An 8,182-nucleotide genomic window follows, 5' to 3' on the forward strand; every position below is an offset into this window, starting at 1 on the left:
AAGGTATGGAACTATTACAAATAGACAATTCACCATTAAATGAGTTTCATATGTGGAAGAGTTGATTCACAATATGATTAGTGTTTCTTAGCTAGTACATGACACCGAAAACAAAGTCAAGTTTGATGAATATGACAATTTAATAAAAAAAAAAAAGAAGATAAAGCAAATTTTGTTAAAATCAAAAAGAAAATGTGACATATATTATTTGTATATGACATCAATCATTGGTTTTCATTCTAAGTGGCTTCCTTCAAAACCAGCTATTGATATCAGTTGGTTGTGGTTATTGGATTAAAGTATCTAAGATCTTAACTAACTGAATAAAAGTAAAGTTCTTTTTGGCTTATCCTCATAACTAGAAATAACTAGAATTGATATTAAAAGATAGTTAAATTGTTTGTTAATATATTATATGATTAATATATTAATTAAAAATAGCTCATAATTAATTAAGAATTAATTGGAATTGATTTTGGATTAATTAGAAATAATTAAAGGTGCAAGGGTTGACTTGGAATTGTTTAATGGTTAAGCAATGTAGGCAATTCTAGAACCTTTGTATGCTTGGACAGTTTTGAGAGGTTCTGCGTATATTCTTAGAAGCCTACAATAACAAATAAGGAAACAAATTTGAATTAGGTTAAACTATTATTATTTTAATATTAAAATAAGGTTTTCTAATAGCTATAAATAGGATCCTAACCCTATCCAAAATCGATCCCTACACACAACACATAGAGAAATCGTTTTTTCCTCTCCTCCTCAATCCTAAATTTTGATCCTAAGGTTTCTAGGATTTGGGTGTGAACCATTAGAGGCATCCACATTATTGGTGCTTGCTTTCCAATGAAGAATTCAGGAGGATTGTTTGCATTATTTAATTTTTGCAAAAGGTATGTATTCTAAATTGTAATTTTCGATTTACATAGGTTAGAACTTTCTTTCACAAGTATATAGCTATAAATTGAGAAATGTCATAATGTTCTAGGTTTCATGTACCCATAAGTATTCATGTAAATTCCGTGGTGTAAATATTTTTGATTGTAACGTAAAAAACCCATCAGTTGTGCCATCGAAGACTCTCCTATTTGAACTTCAAGCATATCAACAAGTTAGTTACCCAATACCTGGTTCGGAGTTTACTACTTTTGAAGTTTGAAAACGAACATCTATGTGCAACATGTGAACATGGAAAACAACATCGTGAAAGTTATGCTACAACAATTGATACAAACATTACAAAGCCTCTCCAATTGTTGCACATTGATTTTTGTGGACCCTCAGCAATTGAATGTTATAGACATAAGAAGTATATTATTATCATTGTTGATGATTATTCAAGATTTTCAAGAGTCTATTTTCTTAGATAAAAGTCAAATACCATAGAGGAACTCATCAAGTTCATCAAACAAATTATACTACAATTGTCAATACTTGTCAAAAATATTCAAGTGACAATGACTCCGAGTTCAAGAACAAATATTTTGATGATTATCTTTCAGGGAAAGGGATAAAACATAATTTTCTGCTCCTTATACTCCACAACATAATGGTCTAGTTGAAAGAAGAAATAGTTCACTTTGTGAAGCATCCAGATCAATGCTAAACTTTTTAAATTTGTCACTTTTTTTCTGGGACGGAGCAATTGCCACTACGTGCTTCACACAAAATCGTTCATTAATTCATAAATGCTTTAATATCACTCCATATGAAATTCTTAATGATCGTAAATGTAACGTAAAGTTCTTCCTTGTTTTTTGTTGCAGATGCTTCATTATGAACTTAAAGGATAATATCTTCGAACGTTAATCCAAATTCGATGAAGGCATCTTCCTGAGTTATGCACAAAATTTCAATGAATATCGAGTAATGAATAAAAGAACAAGAAAGATTGAGGAAACCTTTGATAATTACTTCATCAAAAAAAAAACTAATGTTGATTTTTGAAAGATCTGATATCTTTCCAAATCCACCAGTTGAAACAATGTCATAATCTGAACTTGATGCTCATTTGGATTTAATTTTTGGTATACCAGTAACCGCATCCACATACAAATTTCATGCTCTGAATAATCAAGGTAATAAAGCTTCCAAATTTGTTGATATTGATCAACATTCATCCGACATACTTGTCTAGGGGGATCATCCACAACCTTCACCACCCTTACATGTTAAAGGGGAGGGGGAGATTCTCAACCTTCATCTGACATACATGTTCTTAGGGAGCATTTTTAATATACATCTGACTCACCATTTGAGGAGGAGCAAAATTCCAGATGATGCTCAAACAGAGGGTTACATATCTGAACATGAAGTAATGCTCTTTTGTACTATGATCATAGTTTTCCTCCATTAACAAAGTGGAAAAAGGATCACCCACCATCTCAAATCATTAGGAGTCCATCAAAAGGGGTAATGACAAGAGCTCAACAACAAGAACATCATGCATTAATTAATATGCATGAGGAATATTGCATGTTTCATATTTTCTTGTCTAAATTGGAATCAAGAAATGTTAAGGATGCATTGGAACATATAGAATGGGTAGAGCTCATGCAAGCAACGTTGTCCAAGTTTGAAAGAAATAGCTAGAGTCTGGTGGCTTATTTCAACTCTTCATAACGCATCTATTGTCGGTTTAAAATGGGTTGATAAAAATGGAAATGTTATCCATAAATGTGCATTCTTCAACGAAGAAAATATCTATGCAGAACAACATTCGAGCTTTGTTAACGAAAAGTATCCTAATCAATATTATATTTTGGATGAAGCAGTTTATGGGCATAAACAGGGTCCACATGTATGGTGTTAAACTCTTATAATTATTTTTTAAAGTCTCAAATTTCAAAAAAGGCCTTATAGATCTAATGCTTAAAAAAAAGGATGGTAATCTTCTAATGTTGGCATAATTTTTGGTTCTACGGATCCTTCTCTCACAAAATAATTTGAGAAATTAATAAAAAGTAAGTTTGAAATGAGGATGATGGCTAAAATAAAGTTCTTTTGGGACTTACAAGTCAAAATGGTATTTTCATAAGCCAAGAATCTTATACTAAAAAACTTTTAACAAAGTTTGGCATGGAAAATTCCTCGGATGCCAACATACCAATGGAATTTGGAACAAAGTTAGGTGCTTCTGAGGATAAACTAGTTGTGTATGTGCATAACCTTTTGGTATTTGGTATCTGGACAACACTAGTTTCTATATTCAAGAGTATTCTAATGTTGATCTTGGTGATTGTCTTATTGTTCGTAAAAGTACATCTCATGCTTTTCATTTTCTTGATAGAAAATTGGTCAGTTGGCAATTAAAAAGCAAACAAGTTTCTATATTTCCATTGTGGAAGCTAAATACATTGTTGTTAATGCATGTACATCTCATGTTATATATATCCAAAGCCAATCCCACGATTATACCATCAACATGAAAAAGATCTCATTATATTGTGACTCTCAAAGTGAGATATGAATTTGTCACAATCCTGTTCAACATTCAAATACAAAAGCATATTTCTCCCCGTTGTCACTTCATCAAGGATCATAGAAGAACGTAATATCGAGATTTATTTTGTTCTCACAACTGACATTTAGCAGATATCTTCAAAAGATTCATGGATGAACAAACTTTTCTTCAAATAATAAATGGGCTAAGAATGATCTCATCATCCTCAATTCCCAAATCTAGATAGGATTTTCTTTTGTCTTCCTTTTATCCTAGTTTATTTTATTTTCATTTCATGTATAATAATATCCTTAAATGGTTGTTCATAAAATGGAAAATCTAACACAAAAGTTTATTTTAAACAAAACAATAACAAAAACATCACTTATTTTTCATTTCATAAGATCATTGGTGCAATGTTTTAACATCTAAAACAACACCAAATCAATAACATTGGTTAATCTCTATCTCATCTGATTACAACCACCACCACTTACTTACCAAACTTTCTGAGCAATTAGATTTGAAAGTTGCTATTATCGAGTCTTCGTAGAAAGAACTTGAAACCAAAGTAGATTTTTTAAGAGCTGAAGTTGCTGAATCAAAGAGGTTTATATCCGACAAAGTTGTTGATCAACATTTTGCTTTTGTAAATGCAAAATTGTCTCTTCTTGATACGACTACATATCAAGTAAATGTAAGGTCGGCTTTCATGGTATCTCCATTCAACTCAATCCTATACCAGATACTTTTAGCAAGCTCTAAAGGCATGTTACGAAAATAAATGTTTTGTCTGAAGCGGGATATAAAGGAGCTCTACACAACCACCCGAAAAAATTCAAAAAAACTTCGTAGTTGGTTTAGTAAAATTCCCCACCAATTCATCCTCCGAAGAATACCAATTTAGGTTAGGGATTCTTTGGAAAGGACTCAGAAGAAAATCAAAGTAGCTTTAAAGTAATTTCTTCGGCTTCAATCAATGAAAACAAAATTTTCAATGCACTGTAAAATAGAGGTTTCATCATTGGCTCAAAAGTCTCTAATGTTGTAACAAAAAAAGCCACAACAATAACTACTTCCAAAAAGGGTTAATCAAGGAGAAAGCAATTGATCCACCTCCTCCAACCAAAGAAGAAAGGACATAAAAGAAAAAGAAAGATATAAGTTTATCAAACAACAACTGGATTTTCGAAGAGATCGAAATTTAAATGATGAAGGTGTGAGATTCATTAACGAAGTGTTGAATGATTCTACCCTTTAGAGACTAGTAGTTGGTGAGACTGATTTGTTCAATCAATTGCCTATAGAGAGTTTCTCAATAAAAAATTAACCACATAAGCAATTTGATATTCCAATCACATCTCGAACGTTTACCATTCAAATTTTTTGGACAAAAGACATGACAACATTATCATCAAAACAAAAGGTTGATTTTTTGATAAATTTTTTTGTTATGAATGGTAAATATCAATCAGATTGTTAAAGCCTTTTAGGTATCACATAAATATTAAGTATCAAACCTTCAATTTAATTTCAAGATACAAAACAAAATTTGAATTCATTGTCACGAAGGATGATGGTCTAAAGAGTATTTTCATTGTTTTATAATTTTACCTTGACAAATCCACATGATCTCATTGTCATGTACAAGATTCTATTGAAGAATAAGATTCCACAGTATTGACTTCCTACAATACACATCAAACTATTTTTGTTTAAATGTTTTTGTGAGATTGGTAAATAATATTATACGTAGAGTTGTAGATACCTTGAATTTATCCGAAAATATTCCTCTATTCAAATTTGATTATCTAAAGAAATACAAAGATGGGTTTATTAGTTAGTCTCCAGAATAGGGTGTATTTTATTCATATAAAAATAAATCAAATTAGATCTACAAAAAGATTGTTGCTAATTTCACACAAATAGCTTTTTTTCCCACTCAATTGATTGAAGGTATATGAAGAGCTCACCTGTGGGAAACAACATTAAAGACAAAAAGGAGGTCAAAAGGTGTTGTCTTGATGGTTAGATGTAAGGGAAACGGTGTTGGATGTCTTGCAACTTATTCCTATAAAAGTGACAACAAACTGAATCAAACAAGGCGAGCTTGTTAGGGTTTAAAAGATATTGTGATCAATTTATCCGAAATTATTATTTTGTTTTTCAAATGTCATCACAAGAATTTATATATAGAGTATTTATCTGGAGAATACTTAGGATGTTTTTTGTTCACTATACACCCAGTTCATGTTAGCACGGGTTGTTATTTATTTTTCTATTCACATGTTCTTCCTAGGTGTCATGGTCTCACTGGATAGTTACTGATTTGCATATCTCCCAACTACTATAAATATGTACTTTTGTTCTTATTCAGACCCACGTTTTCACTTAAAGTCTTTCATATTGTGAACATAAATGTTATGATTTTCTTCTAGAGCTACAACACATCTGTAAATCATTAATATATTAATAACGATATTCATGTTATATTAATTCTGAATTACTATTTTGTTATTCTATATTAGTTTTTTTAATCAGACTCGATAGTTATAAAATGCAGAAGAAACGCATTGATGTTGCTTCAAGAGGAAAAATATGGGAGTGATATTAAGGATTAGAAAAACTAATATCGAGATAGATTTTTTGGCTCTAAGAAAATTAATAACCATGCTAGTAAAATCGGATTAATAAAAATGGCCAAATCTTAGAACAAAAAATAACATTGATAATCACCAACAGAACAATAATTGCCCAAAAAGTTGATCAACTCATACATGTGATTTGGATCTTTGAACACTCTCATACCATTTGTTATAAAACTGTAAATGCAAAACAACCACAAATAACACTAATAGTATATATGAAGATGCTTAGAATGCAAGAAATCAACACAAAAAACAATGTAACACCACGATATAAGTTGGAAACCCAAAATCGAGAAAAACACTATAAAACAACACTCTTATGTAAGAATTACATTGTTGATTAATCTTCATGCAATGAGGAGAGAAAGTAAGATGAATGAATGAATAAAATATGATATCTAATGACAATATAAAATAGCCTACATGGAGTCCTAAACAAATTCTAAAAACCCGTAAATAGGAAATATTAGGGTCGGTCCAAATATATTTTGGACTCTGGGGGAGAAGAAAAAGACGACCCCCAAAGTCATAAATACAATACATATTTGAAAAAAGAAATACCATTTACATAAATCATTAATAGTATCATCAAAATAACATATGTGTTATTCGGTTCTAAGGTCTGCTAATGTTGATTGTGACCGTAAAATAAGAGAGCGGATGATGATTTAAGCAAGAGAGAACGTTATTATCTAACGATTCTTCAATCGATACATGAAATCATATTGTGATGTTGATTCACAAGGAGACATCATGATTTCGATTGATTTAATTCTCATATGATGTAGATTTTGTTTAAGTTATCTAGGATGTTTTTGTTCAATTATTGATTCACAAATGCATCCTAATTTCAACTTCCTTTATTCCTACTCTTCCCGATGCACACTTTAGCTACTAAGAAAGCTATTTTCTTGGACTAATTTGATGTTATATGTGTAAAAGTTCATTTGAGATTAAAGGAATTTTGTGAGACAACGGAACTTATTTCTAGCCACATATTTCAGGATGTCAAAAACTTAAGAAAAATATATGGAAAATAAGAAAAAAAAAATGGAAAAAATCATAATTATATAAAATTTTGGATTTTTTTTCAATTAAAAAGGGAAAATATAAAAAAGCAAAACTATTGTCGATGAAGTTAGAATATCTAGAATATATAGAATGTGTTTAAATATTCTAATTTCCACACATCCTATATATATATATATATATATATATATATATATATATATATATATATATATATATATATATATATATATATATATATATATATATATATATATATATATATATATCATTGATCATGGTTTTATTTTTTGAATTTTTTTTTGAAGATTAGAAATAAATGTTCTTTTATTCATTTTAAAATTATTTTTTCATACTTTTTTCACATTTATTAATTTTTTAGACAATCTAAATGTATGGTAAGAAATACATTCATTTGTCTTACATTTTCTCATGTCTCATGGTCTCTAATATATATATATATATATATATATATATATATATATATATATATATATATATATATATATATATATAAGAGAGAGAGATTCATGTGGATGAAAATCTATTGTGCGGATGACGTGAATAATACTCTTATATGAGAATAACTAAGAAAATATTTTTTATAATGTGAATACGTTCAACCTTACATAATTATTTTTATTATCATGCGTTCTCAATAATTATATCATCTATAAGGGTAGTATAGACTTTTTGTAAGATTTTTATTCTGTCAGAATGTTGTCATAATGTGTTGTTTATATTCGTATTCAATAAGAATGAGAACAATGAATAACGATTCATAAGAATAAGAATGAATGAGAATTAACGAGAATATATGATAATAATAATAGTTTTATGATATGGAACGTATTTACATTAAAAAAACAACTAAACTTCTTAGTTATTCTCATTGAATAACACTGGTCACACTCATTTGTATAATAGATGTCCACATTTTAACCTATATATATATATATATATATATATATATATATATATATATATATATATATATATATATATATATATATATATATATATTCCATGAAATTTGGAGCCCTTAAAGACATCGGCCCTA

The sequence above is a fragment of the Lactuca saligna genome, chromosome 6 (genome assembly GCF_052625555.1).
Source record: "Lactuca saligna cultivar CGN05327 chromosome 6, ASM5262555v1, whole genome shotgun sequence".
Taxonomy (NCBI): domain Eukaryota; kingdom Viridiplantae; phylum Streptophyta; class Magnoliopsida; order Asterales; family Asteraceae; genus Lactuca; species Lactuca saligna.